This window comes from Narcine bancroftii, chromosome 3, assembly GCF_036971445.1.
Source record: "Narcine bancroftii isolate sNarBan1 chromosome 3, sNarBan1.hap1, whole genome shotgun sequence".
In the NCBI taxonomy this organism is placed as follows: domain Eukaryota; kingdom Metazoa; phylum Chordata; class Chondrichthyes; order Torpediniformes; family Narcinidae; genus Narcine; species Narcine bancroftii.
In genome coordinates, this window is record NC_091471.1 from 141,898,937 (window position 1) to 141,923,337 (window position 24,401).

Sequence of the window (24,401 nt, forward strand, 5' to 3'; positions counted from 1 at the left end):
TGCTGGAATCTGGGATTTCTATGCTGATAGGTATTAGTGCTGTTGGTGTAGAGAAGATCTGAATCCATAATGATGTAAATATAAAGGATAAACACTGAACTGATATATAAATTCTGTAATTTACAGAGCTAATTGCTATCATTATAACATCAAGGAGATCAAAGAACCATAGAAAGTTACAGTACAGAAAACAGGGCATTCGACCTTTCTAGTCTGTGCCGACCAATAAAACTAGCTAGTCCCACTGACCTGCTCTCATTCCATAACCCTCCAGACTTCTCCTATCCATGTATCAATCCAATTTATTTTTAACACTCAAGATTGAATCTGCATTCATTACATCAGATGGCCGCTCATTCCACACTCCTACCACTATCTGAGTGAAAAACATTTCCCTAACGTTCCCCTTGTACCTTTTCCCTTTTTGCCTAAAACTATGACCTCTCTTATTTATCTCCCTCAATCTAAATGGAAACATCCTACTCACATCTACTCTGTCTATACCCCTAATAATCTTATAACCCTCTATCAAATCTTCCCTCATCCTTCTTCATTCCAAGGAGTATAGTCCTAACCTGTTTAATTTCTCCTGGTAACTCAGCTCCAGAAGATCAAGCAACATCTTAGTAAATCTTCTCTGTACTTTATTGATATTTTTCCTGCTGCTGGGTGACTAGAAATGTGCACAATATTCTAAGTGTGGCCTCACTAATGAATAACTTCAATATAACATTCCAACTTCTATACTCAGTACTTTGATTTATAAAGGCTAAGATGCCAACTGATTTCTTTATAACCCTGTCCATAGTCAATGCCACCTTCAGGGAACAATTTATATGTATTACCAGATCTCTGTTCCTCCGCACTCCTCAATGGCCGACCAATTACTGTACACATCCTTCCCTGATTCGCTCTTCCAAAGTGCAACACCTCACCCTTATCTTCAATAAATTCCATCAGCCATTTACTGGCCCAATTTCCCAGCTGGTCCAGATCCCTCTGCAAGCTTTGAAAATCTATCAGAGTCCTATCTTTGTGTCATCATTAAACTTGCTGATCCAATTCACATTATCATCTAGATAATTTAAATAGATAACAAACTATAATGGATCCAACACAAATCCCTGAGGTACACCACTCAACACAGACCTCCAGTCTGAGAAACAACCATCCACCGCCACTCTGTCTTCTTCCACCAAGCCAATTTCGAATCCAGTTTGCAACCTCTCTATGTATACCTAGTGTCCTAACCTGCTGAACCAACCTCTCATATGGAACCTTGTCAAAGGCCTTACTAAAGTCCATATAGACATCATCTATGGTCTTTTCCTCATCAACCTTCCTGGTAACTTCCTCAAAAAACTCTACAAGATTTATTAAACGTGATCTACCATGCATAAATCCATGCTGACTGTTCTTAATCAGCTGATGATGGTCCAAATAACTATATATCCTATCTCTCAGAAATAATTTACATACGTCTGATGTCAGGCTCACTGGCCTATAATTGCCTGGTTTACTCTTGGAGCTCTTCTTAAACAGCAGGACAACATGATCCACCCTCAAATCCTGTGACTTTTTGAATATATCAGCCAGGGGCCCTGCAATTTCAGCACTTGTCTCCCTCAAGGTGTGGGGATTTGTCTACCATTACTTGTTGCAAGGCAGCAAGCACCTCCTTCTCTTTAAACTCCATATGCTCCAAGACACTTCTATTTGTTTCCCTTCCACCCTGATTCACTGTGCCAGTTTCATGCATAAATACTGATGCAAAGCAAATTGTTTAAGATCTCCCCCATTTCACAAGTCTTCACACATAGTTGACCACTCTGATTTTCTAGGGGCCCAATTTTGTCCCTTTGGATTTTCCTTCACATTATCTGCCAAAGCACCTTCATGTCTTCCTTTTGCTTTCCTAATTTCCTTCTTAAGCATTCTCTTACATTTTCTATACTCTACAAGTAGCTCATTTTCTCCTTGTTGTCTATACAGCAATATAGAGCCCCCTCCTTTTCTTAACCAGCTTTCCAATATCCCTTGAACATCAATATGTTCAAAAATCCCTATGTTTGTTGACTTTGCCTTTATTCCCGGTAGGAACATGCAATCTCTGCACTCTCAAAATTTCATCCTTGAAGGCCTTCCACCTGTTGGACACATCCTTGCCAGAAAATAACATTCTAATGGACTCATCTGAGATCCTTCCTCATTTCCTCAAAATTGGTCTTTATCCAATTCAGAACCTCAACTCTTATCCTTCTCCATAATTAACTTGAAACTAATGATATTATGATCACTGGACCCAAAATGCTCACCTACACAGACTTCTGCCACCTGATCAAGTATTACATCTTCTCTTGTTGGTACCTCTACATATTAATGTATAAAACTTTCCTGTACACATTTGACAAACTCCAACTCATCCAGTCCTTTTACCATATGAGAGTCCCAGTCAATGTGGAAAGTTAAAATCTCCTATTATCACAACTTTCTGTTTCTTACACCAGTTTGCTATCTCCCTACAGATTTGCTGCTCCAATTCTTTTGGACTACTGTGTGGTCTGTAATATGGCCTTTTTGGCGTGCTCAAATTCTTCCTGTTCCTCAGCTCCACCGATATGGCCTCTGTAGATGAGTCCTCTGTGCTGCCCTGTCTATGCACAGCTTTGATATTTTCCCTGATTAGCAATGCCACACCTCCTCCTTTCCTCCCTTGTCCTTTATCCTGTCTGAAACAACAGGACATTGAGCTGCCATTCCTGCAACTAGTTTCACTAATAGTATATAATATTTTCAATATCTAACATGATAACTTTACATTTTGGGATACCATGTGATTTAAAAACAGTGAATAAGTATAAATATGTTTAAAATATAATCTCTGTCTTAATTTTATGTGAGATTAGCATAATTATCAATATTTTGACATTATAATTAGTAATGTTGAATGATTTCAAAATTAATCATGCAGTTTAAAAAATAATTGTGAATTGATTGTCATATAATAATATAAACAACTTTCTTATAGCCACAATCTTTTTTCTTGTGGCCATAGGACTGTAATTTTAACTAATTATTTGCTCCAGACCTAAACACCAGAAATTACAGTGCAAAACTGTGTCGCTCAAAAGGCATAAATTAACGTGCATGTTTATTTATGCTAAATGACATTAACAAGAAGTTCAACTAGTGAGAAGGCTCAACTACAGCTAAACAGGTACAAATTTACAAGAACAGTTTCATTTCTTATTTTCTCATTGACCTGAAATATTAGCTCCGTTTCTCTCTTTCCACATTTTGCCTAACCTGCTGATGCTTTCTATATTTTTTTGTTTTGTTTCAAATATCCAGATCTGCAGCATTTTATTTGTGATTACTACTGATCCTCAAGATTTAGCTTTACCTGTGATAGGGATATATCTGCTTGACAGTCATTGGTTTTTGCCTGTTTAATATTATTGATGATAATGTCATCACAATCTGACATTTAATTTGTTGTTACAGGTATTTGATTCATTATTTGATTGACAGTTCATGAAATGATGCTAATTAATTCAGTCTTTAAATTAATAAAGAAAGTCAGGCAGTACACAACACAATGAATTAGATTGGAAATGTTAAAAAAAATCAATGTAAAAGAGATATTTTGTCATCACAAATTCATGCACCTTATTGATATCTTATAAAGCAATTATTCTATATCAATATTTGTTTAGAGAATTTTTTAAATTACAGGTACAGCTGAGAGTAGATACAAAGTTAATTTGTGACATTTGTTATCTCTTAAAATGCCTAAGACAATAGTACAAGATATAGGAGCAGAAATAGGCCATTTGGCCCATTCAGTCCACTGTGCTATTCCATCATGACCTGATCCATTCTCCCACACAGCCCCACTCCCCTGCCTTTATCCCTTAACCTTTGATATCCTGACTATACAGATACTTGTTGGCAGAATCACAGACAGTAATGAGGAGGTGTACAGGAGGGAGGTAGATCAGTTGGTTGAGTGGTACCACAAAAGTAAGGGGCTGATTGTAGACTTCAGGAAGGGGAAATTAGGAGAACATGAACCAGTCCTCTTCGAGGTGTCAACTGTAGAAAGGGTTAGAATTTAAAATTCCTGGGAGTCAACATCTCTGAAGACCTGTCCTGGGGCCTCTATGTCAATGTAAACACAAAAAAGCTTGGCAGTGGCTATACTTTGTGAGGAGATTGAGGAGATTTAGGATGTCACCAAAGACTCTTGCAAACTTCTACAGGTGTACCATGGAGAGCATTCTGACTGGATGCATCACTGTCTGGTATGGAAGGGTCAATGCATAGGACAGGAAAAGACTTCAGTGTTGTGATGTCAGCCAGTGTCATCACGGGCATCAACCTTCCCTCCAGCGAGGACATCTACAAGAGGCATTGTCTTCTATCCTCAAAAGTCCCTTGTCCTTTTCACACTGGTACAGGAGCCTGAAGACAAACACCCAACATTGCAGAAACAGCTTCTTCCCCTCCACCATCAGGTTTCTGAGTGGACAATGAACCTATAGACATTACCTCATGTTCTTTCTTTTTCACTTATTTATTGAAATACTTACCCCTATAATGGTGTCACAAAGCAATGAATTTCATGACATATTCATGACAATAATTCTGATTCTGATCTCTGCCCTAAATACACCCAATGACTTGGCCTCAAGAGGTTTACCACTCTCTGGATAAAGAAATTCCTCTGTATCTCTGTTTTAAATGGATGCCGTATAATCTTGAAGTTGTCCCCTTTTGTCCTCAACCCCACTAATATGGAAACAACTTTACCACAACTACTATGTCCAGGCCTTTCAACTTTCAAAAAGCTGTGAGGTCTCCTCATTTTTCTGAACTTTGAGGAGTACTGCCCAGGAGCTGGCAAATGGTCCTCATTCCAGGAATCATTCTTTTGAATCTTCTCTGACGCCTCTCCATTTTCACCATATTCCAGTTCATATATCCTATTCCTATAGATAGGAAAGCCAATATTACATTTGTCTTCTTCACAACCGACTTAATCTGGAGGTTAATATTTAGGGTAGGACTTCCAAACCCCATTGTACCTCTGAATTTTATCCCCATCCAAATAATAGTCTGCTCTTTTATTCCTTCTACCAAAGTGCATTAATATACACATTCCCTCATTGTATTTCAGTTGCCAGTTCTTTGCATAGATACTAATTTATCAATGTCATTCTACAGATGTATTAGGAGCAAAAGGATAATGAGGGATAAAATTGGTCCCCAAGAGGATAAGAGTGGACAGCTATGCATGGAGCCAAAAGAGATGGGAGAGATTTTGAACTGTTGTTTTTTATTCAGTATTTACTAACCAGAAGGATATTAATCAGTGCAAAATAAGGGAAATAAGTAGGGAAGTTATGGAAACAATGATGATTAAAGAAGAAGTACAGGCACTTATAAGGAAAATAAAGGTGGGTTAGTCTCCAGGTCCTTACAAGATATTCTCTAGGACATTGAGGGAGGTTAGTGTAGAAATAGGAGGGGCTTTGACTGAGATATTTAAAATGTCATTAGTAACAGTTATGGTGCCGGACGATTGGAGGGTAGCTCATGTAGTTCCATTGCTTAAAAAAGGTGCTTGGAGTAAATCTAGTAATTATAGGCCTGTAAGTTTGACGTCAGTGGTGGTAAGTTAATGGAAAGTATTCTTAGAGATGGTATATATAAATATTTGGATAGACAGGGTTTGATTATGAACAGTCAATGTGGATATGTGAGAGGAAGATCATGTTTGACAAGCCTTATTGAATTTTTTGAAGAGGTTTCTAGGAAAGTTGATGAGGGTAAGGCAGTGAATGTTGTATATATGGACTTTATTAAGGCCTTTGATAAGGTTTCTCAAGAAAGATTAGTTAGGAAGGTTCAATCATTAGGTATTAACATTGAAAGAGTAAAATGGATTCAACAATAGTTGAATGGGAGATGCCAGACAATAGTGGTAGATAACTGTCAGATTGGAAGCCAGTGATTAGTGGTGTGTCTCAGGGTTCAGTATTGGGTCCATTACTATTTGTCATATACATTAATGATCTGGATGACAAGGTGGAAAACTGGATTAGTAAGTATGCAGATGATACTAAGATAGGTGGAGCTGTGGATAGAGAAGAAGGGTTTAAAAGCTTGCAGAGAGATTTAGGCCAGTTAGACGAGTGGGCTGAAAGATGGCAGATGGAGTTTAATGCAGATAAATGTGAGGTGTTACACTTTAATAAGGCTAATCAAAATAGGACATGGTGAATTGTATGGCATTGAAAAGTGCAGTAGAACAGAAGGATCTAGGAATAATTGTACATAGTTCCCTGAAGGTGAAGTCATATGTGGAAAGGGTGGTGAAGAAAGCTGTTGGACTTTAAAAATCAGAGCATTGAGTATAGGAGCTGGGATGTTATGTTAAAATTGTACAAGGCATTTGTGAGGCCAAATTTGGAGTATTGTGTTAAATTTTGGTCACCAAAGTTTAGGAAAAATATCAACAAATTGGAGAGAGTGCAGAGAAGATTTACTAAAATGTTGTCTGGGTTACAGGGTCTAGTTGTAGGGAAAGGTTAAAGTCTTTGGAGCATAGAAGGCTGAGAGGGGATTTGATTGAGGTATTTAAAATTATTAGGGTTATAGAAAGAGTTGATGTGTAGAGTCTTTTTCCTTTAAGAAAGGGGGAGATACAAACAAGAGCACACGAGTTGAGAGTTAGGGGGCAAAAGTTTAGAGGAAATATGAGGGGGGGGACTTCTTTACTCGGAGAGTGCTGGGTGCATGGAATAGGCTTCCAGGCAAAGTGGCGGAAGCAGGCTTGATATAAACATTTAAGGAGAAGTTGGATATGTATATGAATGATAAAGGAATGGAGGGTTATGGATTGAGTGTAGGTCAGCGGGGGTAGGTGGAAGAAAGTGTTTGGCATGGTCTAAAAGGGCCAAGTTGGCCTGTTCCTTGGATATGTATATGAATGATGAAGGAATGGAGGGTTATGGGTTGAGTGTAGGTCAGCGGGGGTAGGTGGAAGAAAGTGTTCGGCATGGTCTAAAAGGGCCAAGTTGGCCTGTTCCTTGAATATGTATATGAATGATAAAGGAATGGAGGGTTATGGGTTGAGTGTAGGTCAGCGGGGGTAGGTGGAAGAAAGTGTTCGGCATGGTCTAAAAGGGCCAAGTTGGCCTGTTCCTTGGATATGTATATGAATGATAAAGGAATGGAGGGTTATGGGTTGAGTGTAGGTCAGCAGGGGTAGGTGGAAGAAAGTGTTCGGCATGGTCTAAAAGGGCCAAGTTGGCCTGTTCCTTGGATATGTATATGAATGATAAAGGAATGGAGGGTTATGGGTTGAGTGTAGGTCAGCGGGGGTAGGTGGAAGAAAATGTTCGGCATGGTCTAAAAGGGCCAAGTTGGCCTGTTCCTTGGATATGTATATGAATGATAAAGGAATGGAGGGTTATGGGTTGAGTGTAGGTCAGCGGGGGTAGGTGGAAGAAAGTGTTCGGCATGGTCTAAAAGGGCCAAGTTGGCCTGTTCCTATGCTGTAATTGTTATATGGTTATTTGGTTACAGCGTCCTTGATTCCTCCTCACTACCTGTCCCTCCACCTATCTTCAAACCTAGCCACAAAGCCATTTATTCTGCAATCCAAATCATTAACATACAATGTAAAAAACAATGGCTCCCACACCAACCCCCGTGGAACACCACTGGTAACTGGTAGCTAACCAGAATAGGATCCTCCTATTCACACTCTGTTTCCTGGTTATCAGACATTGTTCTACTCATACTGGTATCTTTCCTCTCATCTTGTACATCTACTGCATCTCCTTTGTCCAACCTACTTGTAGTTTCCTCAAAAAAATTGCAATAGGTTTTTTTAGGCAGGATTTTCTCTCAAGGAAACCATGCTGACTTTGGCCTATCTTGTCATACACCTCCAAGTACTTCATCTCATCCTTAACAATCAACTCCAACAACTTCCCATCCATCGATGTTAGGCTACAGGTTTAGAATTTGCTTTTGGCTGCCTTGCTTCCTTTTTTAGTTGCAAAGTTGCCTTTGGAATTTTTGAGTCCTCCAGAAATATGCCAGGATCTGTTGATTCTTGGAAGATCATTACTACTACCTCCACAGTCTCCATAGCTACTTCTTTCAGAACCCAAAGGTACATTCCATCTGGCCCAGGAGACTTGTATATCACTAGACCTTCAGCTTCCCAAGCACCATCCCTCTGGTGATAATAACTGCACTCACCTCTCTTCCTTGACAGCTTTGAATGTCAGGAATACTGGTAATATCTTCCACAGTGAAGACTGATGCAAAATATCAATTCAGTTCCTCTTCCATCTCCTTGTCTCCCATTACAATTTCTCCAGCATCATTTTCTATCAGTCCTTTCTCTATTCATGCCTATTTCTTCTTCTTCTTTGGCTTGGCTTCATGGACGAAGATTTATGGAGGGGGTAAATGTCCACATCAGTTGCAGGCTCGTTTGTGGCTGACAAGTCCGATGCGGGACAGGCAGACACGGTTGCAGCGGTTGCAGGGGAAAATTGGTTGGTTGGGGTTGGGTGTTGGGTTTTTCCTCCTTTGCCTTTTGTCAGTGAGGTGGGCTCTGCAGTCTTCTTCAAAGGAGGTTGCTGCCCGCCGAACTGTGAGGCGCCAAGATGCACGGTTTGAGGCGATATCAGCCCACTGGCGGTGGTCAATGGGGCAGGCACCAAGAGATTTTTTTAGGCAGTCCTTGTACCTTTTCTTTGGTTCACCTCTGTCACGGTGGCCAGTGGAGAGCTCGCCATATAACACGATCTTGGGAAGGCGATGGTCCTCCATTCTGGAGACGTGACCCACCCAGCGCAGCTGGATCTTCAGCAGCGTGGACTCGATGCTGTCGACCTCTGCCATCTCGAGTACTTCGACGTTAGGGATGAAAGCGCTCCAATGAATGTTGAGGATGGAGCGGAGACAACGCTGGTGGAAGCGTTCTAGGAGCCATAGGTGATGCCGGTAGAGGACCCATGATTCGGAGCCGAACAGGAGTGTGGGTATGACAACGGCTCTGTATACGCTTATCCTTGTGAGGTTTTTCAGTTGGTTGTTTTTCCAGACTCTTTTGTGTAGTCTTCCAAAGGCGCTATTTGCCTTGGCGAGTCTGTTATCTATCTCGTTGTCGATCCTTGCATCTGATGAAATGGTGCAGCCAAGATAGGTAAACTGGTTGACCGTTTTGAGTTTTGTGAGCCCAATGGAGATGTAGGGGGGCTGGTAGTCATGGTGGGGAGCTGGCTGATGGAGGACCTCAGTTTTTTTCAGGCTGACTTCCAGGCCAAACATTTTGGCAGTTTCTGCAAAACAGGACGTCAATCGCTGAAGAGCTGGCTCTGAATGGGCAACTAAAGCGGCATCGTCCGCAAAGAGTAGTTCATGGACAAGTTTCTCTTGTGTCTTGGTGTGAGCTTGCAGGCGCCTCAGATTGAAGAGACTGCCATCCGTGCGGTACCGGATGTAAACAGCGTCTTCATTGTTGAGGTCTTTCATGGCTTGGTTCAGCATCATGCTGAAGAAGATTGAAAAGAGGGTTGGTGTGAGAACACAGCCTTGCTTCATGCCATTGTTAATGGAGAAGGGTTCAGAGAGCTCATTGCTGTATCTGACCCGACCTTGTTGGTTTTCGTGCAGTTGGATAACCATGTTGAGGAATTTTGGGGGGCATCCGATGCGCTCTAGTATTTGCCAAAGCCCTTGCCTGCTCACGGTGTCGAAGGCTTTGGTGAGGTCAACAAAGGTGATGTAGAGTCCTTTGTTTTGTTCTCTGCACTTTTCTTGGAGCTGTCTGTGGGCAAAGACCATGTCAGTAGTTCCTCTGTTTGCGCGAAAGCTGCACTGTGATTCTGGGAGAATATTCTCGGCGACACTAGGTATTATTCTATTTAGGAGAATCCTAGCGAAGATTTTGCCTGCAATGGAGAGCAGCGTGATTCCCCTGTAGTTTGAGCAGTCAGATTTCTCGCCTTTGTTTTTGTACAGGGTGATGATGAAGGTCACGAAGGTCCTGAGGCAGTTTTCCTTGGTCCCAACAAAGCTTGAAAAACTCATGCAGTTTGACATGCAGAGTTTTGCCGCCAGCCTTCCAGACCTCTGGGGGGGATTCCATCCATACCCACTTTTCAGTTGTTCGATTGCCTTATATGTCTCATCCTGGGTGAGGACCTCATCCAGCTCTAGCCTTAGGGGCTGTTGAGGGAGCTGGAGCAGGGCGGTATCTTGGACTGAGCTGTTGGCACTGAAAAGAGATTGGAAGTGTTCTGACCATCGGTTGAGGATGGAGATCTTGTCGCTGAGGAGGACTTTGCCGTCTGAGCTGCGCAGCGGGCTTTGGACTTGGGGTGAGGGGCCGTACACAGCCTTTAGAGCCTCGTAGAAACCCCTGAAGTCGCCAATGTCCGCGCTGAGCTGGGTTTGCTTTGCGAGGCTAGTCCACCACTCATTTTGGATCTCCCGGAGTTTGCGCTGAGTATGGCTGCATGCGCGACGGAAGGCTTGTTTCTTCTCTGGATAGGACGGCTTTGTAAGGTGAGCCTGGTGGGCAGCTCGCTTCTTTGCCAGCAGCTCCTGGATTTCCTGGCTGTTTTCGTCAAACCAGTCCTTGTTTTTCCTGGAGGAGAAGCCCAGTACCTCTTCAGTGGATTGCAGTATGGTAGTCTTCAGCTGATCCCAGAGGGTTTCAGGGGACGGGTCCATGAGGTGGATTGCATTGTTGAGCTTTGCTTTGAGGTTTGCCTGGAAGTTTCCTCTCACTTCGTCTGACTGCAGGTTTCCAACATTGAACCTCTTTCTGGGGGCTTTACTGTTCCTGGGCTTTGGCTTGAAGTGAAGGTTGAGCTTGCAGCGAACCAGCCGGTGGTCAGTGTGGCATTCCGCGCTGGGCATGACCCTGGTGTGGAGCACATCTCGTTTGTCACTTTCTCGCACCAGGATGTAGTCCAGGAGGTGCCAGTGTTTGGATCGGGGATGCATCCAGGTAGTCTTAAGGCTGTCCCTTTGCTGAAAAAGGGTGTTTGTAATGACAAGCCACTGTTCTGCGCAGAGCTCCAACAGGAGGCGCCCATTGTCGTTGCACTTGCCGACGCCATGCTTGCCCAGGATTCCTGGCCAGGTTTCTGAGTCTTTGCTGATGTGAGCCTTGAAGTCGCCAAGGATGACAACCTTGTCGGCTGTAGGGGTGCGTTGGATGAGGTTGCGCAGGTCAGTGTAGAACTTGTCCTTTTCTGCTGGTTCTGCCTGGAGGTTTGGAGCATAGACACTGATGAGGGTGATGCGACGCTTGTTTTGAAGGGGGAGTCGCATGGACATGATTCGGTCCGAGTGGCCTTTCGGAAGGTTTTCGAGTTTGGAGGCAATGGAGTTCTTGACCATGAAGCCTACACCAGATAGGCGTCGTTCATCCAAAGGCTTGCCGCGTTCTTGGAGGCTGCCTATATCTGCCAGGCGGACTTCACTGAGAGCGGCTATGTCGATGTCAAGTCTGAGGAGTTCATGTGCAATGAGGGCAGACCGACGTTCAGGTCGGTGGCTGTCAGCCTTGTCTAGCATGGTTCTGATGTTCCAGCATGCTAGCTTGAGTTTGTGAGCATCTTTTGAGGGGGAGGACGTGGAGGGGGAGGACGTGGAGGGGGAGGACGTGGACCTGTCCTCGGGCCTGCACAAAGGAGCTTTTAGGTGGAGTGCAGTGTGCGCAGTACTGGCCCCACCCTTACACCCATGGTTCGTGTGCCGTGGCCAAGCAAGCTGGGACGTTGCAGCGAGGTCCTTGGGCCGTAGGTTTTATATTGGAGTGGCCTTCTCCTATGCAGGTTTCTTACCTGGGCTGGAGGGTAAATAAATGCCTATTTATTTTGCTCTTAATATACTTAAAAAAAAAGCTTTTGGTATCCTTTTTGATATTACTTACTGGCTTCCTTTCAACGTTCATTTTTTCCTTCCTTATGACCTTCTTGGTAACCTTCTAATGGCTTCCCAGTCCATTGGTTCCCACTAATTTTTGGTTCCTTGTGTGCCCTTTCATTTGTTTTTACTTTGGGTTTTGACTTCTCTTGTCAGCCACAGTTCATTTTTCCATTCAAATATATCTTATTTTTTGGAATATACCTGGCCTTTCTCTTATTTATTTCTCACTGAAACTCCAGCCATTGCTGCTCTGCCATCTTCACTGTTAGCATGGCTTTCCAGTCAACTTTGGCCATTTCCTCTCTCATACCTCTGTAGTGCCCTTTATTCCACTGGTCTACTGCACTCTGGTTTTAGTTTCTCCCTCTCAAACTGCAGGGCAAATTCTAACATATTATGATCACTATCTCTTAAGGGTCCCCTTACCTTCAGCTCCCATATCAACTCTGGTTCATTATATAATACCCAATCCAAAATTCCCATTTCCCTGGTCGGCTCAGCCCACAGCTGTTCTAAGAAGCCATACTGAATGTATTTAAATAAATTCCTTCTCTTGGGATCCAGCACCAACCTGGTTTTCCCAATCAACCTGCATATTGAAATCTCCCATGACCATTGTAACATCATCCTTTTTGCATTGCTTCTCAATCTCTTTCATAGTTTGGACGCCACATTATGGCTATTGTTCAAGTTATGCATACAGCTCTCATCAGGGATTTTTTTACCCTTACAGTTTATTATTCTACCCACATGGATTCTTTATCTTCTGATTCAATATCTTCTCTCTCCAAAAATTTATTCCATTATTAACCAGCAGAACCACCACACCCCATCTGCCTACCTTCCTGTCCATTTGTGGTCTTCTTTCAGCCATGACTTGATGATGGCCAAATTGTCAATCATACCTGTCAATTTCCAGTTGCACGACTAGATCATCAACTTTATTTCTTATTCTCTAGGCATTTAAATGCAAGTCCTTCAGAACTGTATGCATTACCAATTTCAATTTTGTTTTCTATGTACACTGTAACAAATCTGTGTTAATATGAATCCTTAGTTTAATGTTAAAACTATTATTTTATCTACATATGGTTTAATGTTAGTTTGGGTGGTAAAAGGGGCACAAAGACAACCCATTAACATTTTAAACACACATCTTTGAGATAGAAGACAGAAGCCAGTTTGAGATGAAAATGGATGGTGATTGAATTTGGTCAAGAAGATGAAAAGGATTTATGATGGTTTCTGAGATATTAGAAGTCATAGGTGTTATTTCAGAAGCATCTGTAAAAATGCACGGCCATTTTAGTTCTGAGGAAAGTGGACTTCTTGAAGATAAAAGTAGACTTGAATGCTTTTAACACATTTGTGTCAAAAGACCTTATGAGCTTCAAAGACAGAAATGGTGTCACATACCATGTGACATGAAAAATTATCTGGAAATATATTATCGAAATGAGAGACAAATAGTTCAGTTTGGAGGGTACAGAATTCAAAAACCCTGTGACACACAGAGTTTGGAACCTTGTGAAAGACAGCATTGAATGACAGTAACTTGAATAAGTGCTGTTGTGTGTTACTACTGGGAAAAGGGGAACACAGAATAAGTGGCTTTTGAAATAAGGAAGACCACTTCACTGTCTCTTTGGAAAAGAGCACAAAATTTTACTGGGTCCATTTTTATAATGCCACTTCATTTAACCCTTGACTGGGTTTGTGAATTCATCATTGAAGAAAATAGCCATTTCGTTTAACCCTTGTCTGGGTTCATGAATTCATCATGGAAGAAAATAGCCATATTTGTTGTCTCTTTGAAAAGGGGGAAAATTGTTCAGGTGGAAAGGATTCCTAAATCTTCAATAAAAATATGATTTGATCCTGGGAAGACAGGAATTGTATTCTCCTTTTCACAGGTGGTACATTTGTGGCTTAAAAGATGGTCATTTCCATTTAAAGAATATCTCTCAAGACATCAAAAGAAATGTGAGTAAAGAGGCCAAAGATATGATGATTAAAAGTGCTTTATAATTATTTCTGAACTGTGAATTTAAGACCTTCAAGCAAGAATTAAATGATGCTGAAGTTTTAAAAATGAATTTTCCCAGTATGTGACACACACACACACACACACACACACACACACACACACACACACACACACACACACACACACACACACACACACACACACATACATTTTACATTTGTGTATTGGTAAATTTAGAGTTAAGTTTAGAGATAAGTAACAAATGTTGTTTTACTGATAGCTTAATAAAGACTGTTATTTTGAATTTACCATTGTATGATGAATTTTCCATTGCTGTTCCTTTGTTAGTGCTAACAAGGTCCCTTTAGTACCAAATAAAAATTAAAAGGGTTGCTAGTTCGTAACATCAAATTAAATTTACACTTGCAATTTTTGCAAAAAAAAGGTCCTTCTGTTTTTGAAATTTTACAAATCCTACTGTTGCAGCGGCCCGCTAGCTGGGATGTGACCCAGTACTCAAAATGGCCAATGAACCTGGTGACCACACAGACCCCATGGGGGCCAATGACCTTTGACCCAGGTGACCACCTACACAGCGGGAAACAATGAGCAGCGCCGGGCACACCGCCCAATCAGAGATTGGTGCTGCAGTGACGTCACTCCCGTCATCAGCAGCAAGGAGAGAATATAAGTAGAGCTGCCAGTGCAATAAACCAGTCTTTGACTTCGACTCCTCATGTGCCTGTCTTCTTTCTACACTTCGTGGTAGTGCGCACACTACACTGCAATAGCAAAATGCAAATGATCATTACTGAACAGAGATGCGGTAATCTGCAATTGCCAGACTGCACGAGCATGTAACTGTACATGTTATGTTTGTCAACAGTGTGCACCTTCCTGGGAAAGTAGTTGTAAATGTCGCACGAAAATTAAGTACAACCCATCTGCTGACTATGTCCACTTTCAATAAACTGAGTACTTTGTGGCTTTAACATTAAGTTGCTTTTGAGTTGGCAAATGTTGGAAGACAATTCTATTATAGCCTATATTTTTGAACATAGCCAATAATATTCTGAAGCCTTGATGCCTTAGGTTTAGTTTTTTCATCAGTATTTTCAAATCCTGTAATGGAATATATATTTTGGAGATAATTGGTAAAATTAGAGTAGGTTACACACCAAGACACAAGAGAAACTTGTCCGTGAACTACTCTTTGCAGATGATGCCGCTTTAGTTGCCCATTCAGAGCCAGCTCTTCAGCGCTTGACGTCCTGCTTTGCGGAAACTGCCAAAATGTTTGGCCTGGAAGTCAGCCTGAAGAAAACTGAGGTCCTCCATCAGCCAGCTCCCCACCATGACTACCAGCCCCCCCACATCTCCATCGGGCACACAAAACTCAAAACGGTCAACCAGTTTACCTATCTCGGCTGCACCATTTCATCAGATGCAAGGATCGACAATGAGATAGACAACAGACTCGCCAAGGCAAATAGCGCCTTTGGAAGACTACACAAAAGAGTCTGGAAAAACAACCAACTGAAAAACCTCACAAAGATAAGCGTATACAGAGCCGTTGTCATACCCACACTCCTGTTCGGCTCCGAATCATGGGTCCTCTACCGGCACCACCTACGGCTCCTAGAACGCTTCCACCAGCGTTGTCTCCGCTCCATCCTCAACATCCATTGGAGCGCTCACACCCCTAACGTCGAGGTACTCGAGATGGCAGAGGTCGACAGCATCGAGTCCACGCTGCTGAAGATCCAGCTGCGCTGGATGGGTCACGTCTCCAGAATGGAGGACCATCGCCTTCCCAAGATCGTATTATATGGCGAGCTCTCCACTGGCCACCGTGACAGAGGTGCACCAAAGAAAAGGTACAAGGACTGCCTAAAGAAATCTCTTGGTGCCTGCCACATTGACCACCACCAGTGGGCTGATAACGCCTCAAACCGTGCATCTTGGCGCCTCACAGTTTGGCGGGCAGCAGCCTCCTTTGAAGAAGACCGCAGAGCCCACCTCACTGACAAAAGGCAAAGGAGGAAAAACCCAACACCCAACCCCAACCAACCAATTTTCCCTTGCAACCGCTGCAATCGTGTCTGCCTGTCCCGCATCGGACTGGTCAGCCACAAACGAGCCTGCAGCTGACGTGGAATTTTTACCCCCTCCATAAATCTTCGTCCGCGAAGCCAAGCCAAAGAAGAAGACATGTATGCACACATTTTAAAACAGATCTTATTTGAAATACTGAAGAATTCATATTCAGTGGACTTTACAGAAACTATGGAGAATGCTATGCACATTTCACAAGTAGGTGCTAATTGAATAAAATGAATAGACTATTGTTTTGGACTGGAGACACTGGCTGTTTGCAAGTATCTTTAGTGCTCATAGAAAGGTCACTCCTAGATTTTGTTTACCTAAAGCAACAGATGGGAGCAGAAGGATAACTCCTGTGGTTTGCTGAAGAAGGTGGAGGTTTTGTGTCAAGTGAGAGAGTCACATGGGCTTTCTAGCAGTCTGAGTTGGAGAGAGAGTGGTGAAACAAGCTCTCTCAGCTAGTGTGTGTGACACTGAAAGCAGCTGAACAGTGCAAGCCAGGAAGCTTGTTGGAACTGAAGAAAAGCTCCAGAGTGGTGGATGGTTGGAAGTGCTATCTGTCTGATGTTTCTCTTGGAATAAGTGGAACAGAAAGGAACTCTGTGATAGCCTGAAAGAAAGAGGTTATCATCTGGAGAATCCTGATGGGGCAAATTTCATCAGCAAGACACATTGAGGTGACTAATGGTGGTACCTCAGTTGTGGAAATCCTGGAACACACATCTCTCTCTGGAAACCCTACAAGAACCTTCCTGAGTGGTAAACATTTACTTTTCGAGTACCAAAGCCTGGTGAACTTTATACATGTTAAATTCTGTGCTCAGTATAAGAATTGCCTGCAACCAGATAACTTGGGAGAATGAGAAGTGAATTGAACTGTGAACCAAAGAACCTTTTCTTAAATTTACACACACATTACATACACTTGCGCTTAGAATTAGAACGGGTTTACATTGGGTTAGTTAGGTTAATAGTGATAAGTTAAAGTTTGATTCTCTTTTCATGTTTAAAGATAATTAAAAACAACTTTTCTTTAAGAAAATATTTGTCGGGTGAATGTCTATTGCTGCTGGGTTTTGGGGTCCTTTTGGCTCATAACACCTCCTTAGAATCACAAACTCTCTTTCTCTATATTTGTCTCCATTCCTGCTCCCTAAATCTCTATTTTTCTCCCGTTTTGGTCTCCAGTGTAATCTTGATTTTCTTTTCTTCATTATTTACATCCAAACATTTAGCTTTAGTATTACAATCTGTATTTTCTTCCAAGGTTTGGTTATCTTAAGGCACACATTGAAACCCACTGGTTGAATTAATATTTTACTTCCTGCCCTGACGGACTGATTTATCTGCTGTCTGGTGCAGCAGGGTTCAAGGAAGATTTACTAGAATGATGCTAGGAATAAAAGGGTTAGTATATGATTAATGTTTGTCAGCTCTTGGTCTGCACTCATTGGAGTACAGAAAGATGAGGGGGTATATTATAGAGGCATTTCAAATACTGCAAGGCAGGACAGAGTAGATGTGGCAAAGATGTTTCTCATGGTAGGGGATTCTAAGACAAGAGGGCACAACTTCAAGATAAAATGGCATTAATTTAAAACAGTGATGGGGAAAATATTTATTTAGTCAGAGGGTCTTGAGTTGTAGAACATTGCCACAGGCAACTGTAGAAGTGAGGTCATTGGGTGTATTTAAGGCAGAGATCAACAGGTTTTGATTAGTCAGGGTATCAATGGTTATGGGGAGAAAGCCAGGGAGTGGGGCTGAGTGAGAAGATGGGTCAGCTCATGATTAGAATGGAGGAGCAATGGTCCTACTTCTACTCTTCTATCTTGTGACCTTGTGACACCCCAAGCCTATTTTATTTTTTTAAAAATTTAGGCATACAGCATGTCAACAGGCCATTCTGACCTATGAGCCCATGCCACCCAAATATACCAAATTACCGACAAACCCCATACATTTTTGGAGGATGGGAGGAAACCGGAGAACCTGAGTAAACTCATTCAGTCACGGGGAGAACATAGGTACTCTTTACAGACAACACTGGATTCTAACTTGGGTCAGTAGTGCTGAAATAGCATTGCACTATCCACCATGCTAACTGTGCCACAACCAAGGGTCTGGTTGATTACACTCCTCCTGCCATTAAAAAAATTATTCAACAGCTGAGAACAGAACAGCCCAATTGATTGGTACCCCATCATCAATATTCATTTCCTCCATCACCAGTTACCACTCACTTAGGCTACTCTGACACTACATCCCAAACATCAAGCTTCTATAGTAGCTAGAGCAAGGGCAGCAAGTGCAAAGGAACACAAGAAGATGGAGAGGAGGCCTAGGCCCCACCGTTCAATGTGAATGTGGCTGATTATGCTGGCCTCTTCAGTGCCAGCTTTCAGTCACCCTCAATTCCTCAGTCTTTCAAAAGTTTATATCTTTAAGTACAACTAATAATCTGGCCTCAACATCCATTTGTGTAGAACAAGCAGACTTTAGAGGATTTAATAGTGTTTTGATATGTAAGGGTTTCCTTTAAATTATAATCTGTTCCAATGTCAGAATAAAATTAACAACATTAACCAAAGCTCTTGTCCTGTTTGTGCTACTTTGTGTTATGACAGTCTAAAAAATGTAACAATGCTCCAAAGGACTCATAGAATATTTACTAGATAGGTATCACTAATTAGGAATATTAATTACCATATATACGCATGTAATAGTCGAATTTTGTGGACCAATATTTAGGGTAAAATTTAGGCGGTCAACTACACAGATTCTACTTTTGATCATGGTTTGAGGCATCAGTAGTTCAGATGGGTGGGTGGGTGGTAAGTCCGCATTTGGAGTTTCAGGAGCTCAAATGGGCAGATGGCCTGGATCGATGCAAGAGCCCACAGTCAGGGCATCAGGAGCTCGGATGGTTGGACAGCTGGGGGATAGGCGGGATTCCATGGTCAGGCATTTGGAGCTCAGAAGGGTGGGCAGCCAAGGCCTAGGAGAGCGTCTGCAGTCAGGGCATTGGGAGCTCCTGTGGGTGGGTAGCCGGGGCCTAGGCAAGAGTCCAGGGTCAAGGCATTGCGAGCTTAGATGTGTGGGTGGCCAGGGCCTAGGTGAGAGTCGGCAGTGAGTGGGCAGCTGGGGCCAAAAATGACTTTACCTGATCAAAAACCACGGTCTATATTGATAAAGTTTCTTCATTATCAGGTCAAAGACAAAGTATTCAAGTCAGCAGCAAAGCAAGCGAAAGAGAGAGCCAATGGAATAACATGGAAATAAATTTTCTTTTATCCTGATATTAGTTTTTAGTTATTGAAGAAAAAGAAAGAATTCAATCCAATAAAGAATACATTGTTGAAGAAAGGTTATAGATTTATTCTATGCTACCCTGTGACTCTCAAGATCTTTGCGCAAGGAGGAGTGAATACGTTTTGTTTTTTTACAGACCCTGGATGTGTGCAAAAATATATGGATATTTTAACAATTATTCATCAAGAAGCTTATCTGGGAGTGCTACAGCAAGCAGGAGTCTGAAATTCTTCTTGATTTATAAGGAATTAATTAAAATTATTGTATTCAGTCTAATGTAAATTAATTGGAATAATCATGAACATTCAGGGGGGGAATGGAGGCAAATGGATTGGCATCTATCGAATCATGTGTGTTTTTGTGGATTGGGCCACAACCTGTAAAATAGAAGGGGATAATATTGTGTATTATTTGAACAACATCAATAGGAGGTTTTTTTGTTGTTTTTATTTTTATATTATCTCTTTTCATTTTTCTTTTTTTTTACCTGGATTGATAAGGCGGATATACGTTAGCGCAAGAGTTAAAAAAGATTTAATTTTGAAATAATGGTAGATGTTTTGGTGACTTTAGGAACCATGATATTCATTTGCTTTCATTTAGCCGTCTAGGCAAATAAGGTTTTTTTTTGTAGGCCTGCCATTATAATAATCTTTCTCGGAACCAAAACAAAAGGCAGCACAGTGTGCTGCTGTCTCACAGCTTCAGTGACTTGGTCTGATTTTGACCTCCAGAATTGACAGCATGGAGTTTACATGCACCTTGAAACCATGTGAGTTACCCCTAATTGCTGTGTTTTCCTTCCACCTACCAGAGATGTCCTGGTTGCAAATGACTCTCATCTAGTCCCTGTACATTTTTCTAAGTGGAGGTGATTGGTGGGTGCAATTGGGTGAATTTGAAAATCCAGCTGGGAGAACATCAACACCATTCTACCCACCTCATTTGAAACAGTATTTCTCACCTTGATATTCTGTGTTTCATTTTAATCAGGGCTAGGACAAACTTTGCTGACATAGAAACATAGAAACATGGAAGATAGGAGCAGGAGTAGGTCATTCAACCCTTCGAGCCTGCTCCGCCATTCAATGAGGTCATGGCTGATCTTAAAGTTCAGTACCCCGTCCCCGCCTTCTCTCCGTAACCTTTAATACCCTTATACTGAAGAAATATATCTAATTCCATCTTAAATATATTTAATGAACCTGCCTCTACTGCCCTCTGTGGCAATGAATTCCACAGATTCACCACTCTCTGGGTAAAGAAATTCCTCCTCATCTAGGTCCTAAATGGTTTGCCTATTAACCTCAAACCATGGCCCTGGGTTCTGGATTTTCCCATCCTTGGAAACATCCCATCTGCATCCATTCTGTCCAGTCCTGCCAGAATTTTATATGTCTCTATGAGATCCCCTCTCAATCTTCTAAACTCCGGCGAGTACAATCCCAATTTGTGCAATCTTTCCTCATAAGTCATTCCTGCCATTCCAGGTATCAGCCTGGTGAATCGCCTCTGCACTCCCTCCATTGCAAGAACATCCTTCCTTAGATAAGGTGACCAAAACTGCACACAATACTCCAGGTGTGGTCTCACCAAGGCCTTGTACAGCTGCAGTAAGGTATCCTTGTTCCTATACTCAAACCCTCTTGATATGAAGGACAACATACCACTTGCCTTTTTAACCACCTGCTGTACCTGCATGCTCGTCTTCAGAGACTGATGTACAAGTACCCCTAGGTCTCTCTGCACTTCCCCATCTCTTAATCTATTGCCATTCAAATAGTAATCTGCCCTCCGGTTTGTATTACCAAAATGGATAACCACACATTTATCCACATTGTAGTGCATTTGCCATGTATCTGCCCAGTCCCTCAATTTATCCAAATCACACTGGAGCTTCCTGACCCCCTCTTCCGTGCACACAACCCCTCCTAGCTTAGTGTCATCTGCAAATTTGGAGATATTACATCCAATCCCCTCATCTAGATCATTAATGTAAATTGTGAACAGCTGGGGTCCCAGTACAGATCCCTGTGGCACTACACTGGTCACTGCCTGCCACTCAGAAAACGAGCCATTTATCCCAACTCTCTGTCTTCTACCTGCCAGCCAGTTCTCAATCCACATCAATACTTTTCCCCCAATCCCATGAGCCTTGATTTTGGAAACCAGTCGTTTATGCGAGACCTTATCGAAGGCCTTTTGGAAGTCCTGGTACACCACATCCACTGGCTCTCCCCCATCTATTTTACCTGTTACCATCTCAAAGAATTCCAATAGATTTGTCAAGTACGATTTACCTTTTGTAAATCCATGTTGACTCTGTCCGATCCCTTCTCTGCTAGTCACATACTCCGCTATTACATCCTTAATAATGGATTCTATCATTTTTCCCACTACTGATGTAAGGCTCACCGGCCGATAATTCCCCGCTTTTTCTCTACCCCCCTTTTTAAATAGTGGGGTAACATTAGCTATCCTCCAATCCATGGGTACTGATCCTGAGTCTATCGAGTTCTGGAAAATAATTCTTAAAGCATCTGCTATCTGAATGGCCACTTCCTTGAATACCCTAGGATGTAGATTATCAGGCCCTTGGGATTTATCTGCCTTCAATCCCATCAATTTCCCCAAGACCATGTCCTTAGAGATACTGATTTCTTTCATTTCCTCCCTTGCATTAGTCTCTATGTTTCCCAACATCCTTGGGAGGTTATTTGTATCCTCTCTTGTAAAAATAGAACTAAAGTAAGAATTTAATTGGTCTGCCATTTCCTTATTCCCCATTATATATTCCCCTGATTCCAACTGCAAAGGACCTACTCTGGATTTCACCAATCTTTTCCTCTTGACATATTTATAAAAGCTTTTGCAGTCGGTTTTTATATTTGCCGCAAGCTTACTTTCGTAATTTATTTTTGCTCTCTTGATTAATCCCTTTGTTCTCCTTTGCTGCATCTTGAACTGCTCCCAGTCTTCGGTTGCGGTACTTATTTTGGCCAATTGATATGCTCTCTCTTTGGACCCAATGCTGTCTCAAATTTCCCTTGTTATCCATGGTGGAGTCACCTTTTTTGGTTTATTTTTATGCCAAACTGGTAGAAACGATTTTTGCAATTTCTCCATTAGATCTGTGAATGCTTTCCATTGTCTATCCACAGTCAACTCCCCGATAAACACCACCCAATCAATCTTACTCAACTCCCGTCTCATACCATCATAATTCCCTTTATTTAAATTCAGGACCTCAGTCTCGGTTTTAATTTCATCACTCTCCATGTCGAGTGAGAATTCGATCATATTGTGATCGCTCCTACCCAAAGGGCCTTGCACAACAAGATTGCTGATTAGCCCCTTATCATTGCATAATACCCAATCTAAAATGGCCTGCTCCCGAGTTGGTTCCTCGACATATTGGTCTAGATAACCGTCCCGTAAACATTCAAGGAATTCCTCCTCCTCTGTATTTTTACCAATTTGACTAGTCCAATCTATATGCAAATTAAAGTCTCCCATGATGACAGCTGTTCCCTTATTGCACGCTTTTCTAATTTCTCCTTTAATGCCATGATAAACTGACATGATAAACAATTGATACGTGAAAGAAAGTTGTAAACTTCCCAAAACTGGTTTTGGGCAAGTAAAAGTATTCTTAAGGTGGTCCATTGATGGCAATGGTTGAGAACCGTTGAATTAACACATAATTTATTGGATAGATGGAAATTTGCAGATATTTAATTAGTGTATAGCTTTGGAATTTGGAAAAGTTAAGGGGGCCATGTGGCTGAAAATAGAGCTGAATTTTAGCATTAACCTTTTTCTACCAAACATCAGACATAGGCGGTTGGATCTCTAGCCTTTCAGCATCATAGAGAGACTTGGAAAATGGGTCCAACCTGAAATGTTAATGAACCATTTCTCTCCAAGGATGCTACATGACCTGCTGAGTTCCTTGAGATTCTCATTATTTACCTTTCCCTTTAACAATCAATATGTTAAAAAAAAACTAAAAAAATTGTGATATACTATATTCTTTGGCCAGTCATACTGTGTTTCATGTCCTCTCCAGTTATTCTTTTTACTTGTTCAGTGTGTTAAACCACTGCGAATTAAGTTGATATATTTTGAGTTTTTGATTTTTAATCCATTTTTAAAAATGCTTAGAATTCAACTTCTTCACTGCTAAGTACAGCAGAAAAAGCTCATATATTTCTATTAATCTTCCTCATATTAAATTGGAGTTACAGTCTCAGGACAACTACTTTTCAAATGAGATACGTATTAAATTAAGGTCCCATCTGCTTTCTCAGATAAAAGATCAGTTATGGAAGTAGCTGAAGTTGAAGACGAAACTAGTTGAATCAACCTAGCAGATTGATTATTTGTCTGGTCATGGCCAATATTTGCCCTTCATTCAGCATCTCTGAAATAAATTATTACTCTGGAGATTGAAAATCAGCTAGACTGACACCAGAACAACAAGCTTGCTCTCAATTTCACGAAGACCAAGGAGTTTATTGTTGATAGAGAAAGGGGAAGGCGGGGGACCATGCACCAATCCACATTGATGAGATGGAAGTGGAGAGCGCCCATACCTTCAAGTCCTTGGGAGGACTTCAGAGGGCCTCTCCTGAAGCCTGCAAATTGAAGCAACTGCGAAGAAGGCACACCAACACCTTTGGTTTCTAAGAAGTCTGAGCTGATTTGGCATGTAGTCAACTAATCCCTTGAAGTTCTGCAGGTTTGGTGTGAACAACTATGGTAGTTTGATGTTGGCAGTCACTTACACTCTCACGATTTTTCAGATTTAGCTATGGTACATTCAGTAATGGTATCATACCTGCAGATGGCAGATTAACAATCTTTGTGCAACACCAGATTTTGAATATTTTCTATTGAAGATTATTTCAATTATTTAGCTAATAAATTGAGCAAATTGTGGATGGGTCATAAAATGTTAATTAATGAAAGGGTGAGAAATGTCTGAGCCGGACAGATACGAAAATTTTTGATAAGTATCATCGTCAGT

At 41.7% G+C, this 24,401-nt stretch overlaps 1 long non-coding RNA gene across 3 annotated transcripts in view; it reads left to right on the top strand.

The window, feature by feature from the left end:
* Window positions 1–24,401, top strand: part of LOC138757633 (uncharacterized) — a 146,533-nt gene that overhangs the window by 74,778 nt on the left and 47,354 nt on the right. Inside the window, exon 4 of one of the 3 annotated variants that reach the window (XR_011353771.1) lies at window positions 13,884–13,953. The exons of the other annotated variants lie outside the window; for them this stretch is intronic. This is a non-coding gene — a long non-coding RNA (uncharacterized lncRNA). Of the gene's footprint in view, window positions 1–13,883; window positions 13,954–24,401 lie in introns of those variants that run through there. 3 annotated transcript variants of the gene reach the window in all.